General features: G+C 50.6%; 1 pseudogene; it reads right to left on the bottom strand.

Annotated features, from left to right (window-relative positions):
• Positions 1-457: 457 nt before the first annotated feature.
• Positions 458-1,011, bottom strand: LOC120838130 (annotated as a pseudogene).
• Positions 1,012-4,380: the final 3,369 nt, after the last annotated feature.

Below are 4,380 nucleotides of genomic sequence, written 5' to 3' on the forward strand. Positions count from 1 at the left end.
TTGGATGAAAAGGTTTTATAAGTACCTGTGTGGCAGAAATTTCACCATATATTCGAATCGCCAGCCGTGGACAGAACTGTGTGGGTCGCCTGTCAATTCCCGATGAGGCCGAGTTCTACTCGCTCCGAGGAAGTCACACAAGGAGTGCTATCATAGACAAACACTTTATGAATACTCAAATTGTGCCGTCGATGCTGTGGAAGGCCGAGGTTGCCCTGTGGCCCGGGTCTTCCCTGGGCTCGTTCAGCACCGCCTCTTGCGTTCGTCACGGCCCTTCGAACTCTGTCCCCGCTCACCTACCACGAGCGTCCCTTTCTCTTCTTCCTCGCCGCTCACGGGGCCGTCCATCCACGTTCAGCGTGGCTCGTTGTCTCCCACACTCCCCTCCCCTCAAGCCACAAACTCCGGGGGGTTCCGGAGCATGCAGAGTCCCTGGACCGAGTCACTGGACTCCAAGTCACCCATCTCCGCCTTGCTGGTGGCGGTGGACGTGCATCAGGTGATCGGTGAACTCCTGGTGAGGGGACTTGATGAGCTCTCGCTACCGCCACAGGTCCGGGGTCAGGTAGCTGTACGTCTGCTGGATGGCCAGGTAGGTGGTCTTGGCAAAGTTGCCCAACGTGGCCGTCGAGACGCGGGCTGAGGTGTAGCAGTCCTCGATGCCCGCCATGTGCATCAGCTTCTTGGGCACTGGGGCGGACACGATGCTTGTGCCGCGGGGCGCCGGATCAGCCGCATCAGCACGCACCTTCCAGGATACGGTGTGGCGCTTTCCGCTTTTGTTTCCCCAATAGCCGCTACGGACGGGGATGACGCACAGCTAGGCCAGGAGAATGGCTTGAAGGATGGCCGTGGTCACCTCTTTGGAGCACTTGGCAGGACTAGCACCTCTTTGGAGCTCTTGGAGCACTGGCCGTTGAAGTCCCCCATGGCCACAAAGGCCTTGAAGCGGGTGCGCTGGCCGGCACGCGTCTGCTTCTGCACCGGCATGATCTTCAGCACCTCGTCCTTCAGCGTGTCCCTGGGACTCTCCGGACCTCCGCGTCTCCGCCGCCCTGCCTTCGTTGACGTGGTCGACGTCGGGATTGCTCACCCCATCTCTGCCAACCAGGTTGACCACCCTGACGGTTGGTCCGTCTTGCTCCTTGCTAACCGGGTTGACCACCCTGTCGGTTGGTCTGGCCGTTCCCCCCTCCAACCGGGTTGACCACCCTGTCGGCCTGTCTGGCCATTCTCTTGCCGAACGGGTTGGCCACCCGGTGCGTTGGCCTGACTGGTCTTCTGCCGGAAGGGTTGACCACCCTGGGGGTTGGGCCGGCTGGCTCCGCCGGTATCCCGGGAAGTGGAAGGTCGCCTTCCCGGATGGCGCCGCCCATTCTGGTTCCTCCGGGGGGTATTTCTGGACAGAACAAGCTCTATTAACATTTTGCAAAGATGAGATCAAGTTCTAGGCCGCAGATTATAGCGCCGCGCAGAGCACCTATCCGATCTCTCACCGACGGGTTCGCGCATTGTTCGGCTCCCGCGCTTAGGCCGCGTTGCCGGTCGCGCGCGAGAGTCACGCGGAACGGAGGATTCCTCGTTTTGTTCTCGTTCATCGTCATCCCGATCATGAAGATGGTACTTTTTCAGGTCTGTGATGTGGACCGGGCCAGTCTCCTCGCTCGCATTTTCCTGAGCGAGCCTCTAGGTAAGACGTGACAGTCGTGCCTTTACCTCTAAAACCGGTCTTTCATAAAAAACGCTGTCCCTCTGATTTTAGAGGGGACAACAATGCTTTCAGGGGGACAGCTCTTTTTAAAAAGGAAATTGAAAAATAAAATAGCAACATCTAGAGGGACACCAACATATTAAGAGAGACCAAGGAAACCGTATCCTTAGTCCCTCTGAACAGGAAAGACAGACAGAAAGCTTCACGCGTGTCCCTTTATATTAAGAGGGGACTGGTCCCTCTTAACTGGACCAATGTAGTTCGGTCAGGAGGAGGGGGGCAGGCGCACTAATCCACGGCAAAGAGTTCGAACGGTGCTAAGGCTTCGCGCCAATTCACGGAGAGCTGGAAACGGTCGTTGCCGGAGAGTCGCAAGCGTCATGTTGCTGGTTTGACTTCCTTCGGGTGAGTAATCCTGTCATATTCACGCCTTTGTTTTGGGTGCATTGCGGGTGGGAATAACGAGCCATCAATATTTTCACGCTGGCTGTGAGATGCACGAGCTTTGCATGTAGAGTGAGATTGTTCAGCTGTAGTCCGCGGACGCGGTCGCTTCCTGGATCTGCTTGTTCAGCTAGGACAAAGCGTCGCTAATCGTTTGCCCTGCCGTGAGCCGCAGGGCTGTCTTTCGTACAAAACACTTTTAGCGGGTTAGGGTGTCCCCATGTGTACGCGTCTGTCTTAGACTGGTGATATCAGATCATTTTGTGTCCGACGCTTTTGTCTACTTTTTAATTTCGAACGCGTTCGTTCTTCTCCCAGCTCAAGCTGCTAGCTTTGGCACTGCTACGCCGGCATTTTATTACCGGCAATTTCCTTGTATTTTATCCGTGAGCGTACACTGTCGGCATCGAGTACTACAAAGGATGGCATCACCCTCCCTAAGGCAAAGCCAACATAAAGGCCCCATAGCTGGGGCAGTCAGTGTTTGTAAGCTTGGCTCGCCGATTTCTTTCTCGGTGTGCACTCTAAATGCTTGTGGTTGACCGCCTGAGAACGTTGATTGACGGAAACAATGTTGGCGATTTTGCGTTTGTTTGCCTTCACAATTCATTACAGCAATTTACACTGCAAAGTTATGTTGTAGACATCGTTAGTGTTGCAGTGATTATGAACATTTTTTTCTCAAGTGAGAGGCGAGCAAAAACCCATGTGTGTGTATGTATGTGAAAAGGGCAGGGGGATTGGACGAGCACAAAAAAAAAAAGAAAAACATTTTTTTTCGCGTGTTTGCGTTGCGTCGGCGTCGCGGCGTCTGCGGAAAGGGGGGAAGGGGTTAGCGGTGGCCAAGGGAGTACATCTTTTTTTTTGTATTACTTTGGCGTACTCTTTTGTTCGGTATATTTAGACGGTCGTGCCGGCAAAGCTACCGGCTTTTTTTTTTTTTTTTTTGCCGCCGACCATGGTTTTGTTTTTGGAGATTTTATTTATGATGCTTATTATGCTCTTTGTTTTCTGTAGCTGGCTGAATATTTTTTTTCTGTGTCGTACATCCGCGAAAAATATATAAACGGAAGTTTTTTTTTTCTTTTCTTTTTTTCTTCCTTATGCGCTTTAGGGCTAGGTTGACTATGGGCGTTAAATGACTGACCGTTAACAATCTTGTTTTCAAAGTGAGGCAATGGCAACGAACGTTGACATGAAGGGAATCAGACGGGGGTTCCGCTCAGATTGCTCGTGTAAAGAGCTCTACCGGGACCCTCTGCACGGTGGAACGCACCACCCTGAGTGGTGAGCCTACTGCGGCCACCCGCACACGGTTCACAACGAACTCGGTAATTATTAACTTTGTTGTATTCTGGTATGTATGTAGGCTCTATTTACGTTCTGTTGGCATATGCACTGCTTCTGAAAAAAAAAATGAATGGCTTGCGCCGAAATGTTTACAGAAATATAATTTTTTATTTGATTATGTTGCTATCTAAAACATGCACTAGATCTCTTCTGCAGCTTCGAGCCGCAAATGCAATCCATGCTTTCCAAAGGACATGGGGCTTCTAATGTTCATCTACTACTAAATGCGTTTTCGTTCTGTCTTGGTAATACAGAAACGATTGATTCTCGTAAATTAATTAAAACAGCAGTCTATTCTCGTACCAAAAATTAATAGTAGCAGAAGTTACGTCATAAGCTAATGTCACTCGCTATTTCATCGTATACAGATTGGGTACCGAATCTTTGAATTGTTTGCACTTTATTTTCGCATTTGTTTCCTATCGCCTGCTTGATAACAGGTGAAAGCGCTTCATTACCTTCCTTCTAATTCCCACTCTCTGAATCCAAAGGAAAACAATATGCTCTTTCATTCAGATAAAGGTGGATGCACAGCTTCGGTTCCGTAACACGGTCGTCGCCATGCGGGGAAAACTGGAGAAGGTAAAATGGGCCTTCTGCGGAGACAACCCAACAACATTCTTGAACATTAAGACCATCCTCCGGTCTCGATTGGCCAGAAGTTTTCTCACCACTTATGGTATGTGAAAAAGCGAATGCAAAAACAGAAATGTAAGTTTGACGCTGACGCATTTTTTTTTTTTTAACAATTGCTGTTTGCAGGACGATTTTACCCATGACGGAAAAGTTCCAGGACCCAAGACTTTCTTCGGTTCGGAGAAACGGATCGTTTCTGGAAACCGGTCAGTGAAACTCACCGCCAGCAGGACTATGGA

The sequence above is a fragment of the Ixodes scapularis genome, unplaced genomic scaffold (genome assembly GCF_016920785.2).
Source record: "Ixodes scapularis isolate PalLabHiFi unplaced genomic scaffold, ASM1692078v2 PGA_scaffold4__175_contigs__length_147842914, whole genome shotgun sequence".
Lineage (NCBI taxonomy): Eukaryota > Metazoa > Arthropoda > Arachnida > Ixodida > Ixodidae > Ixodes > Ixodes scapularis.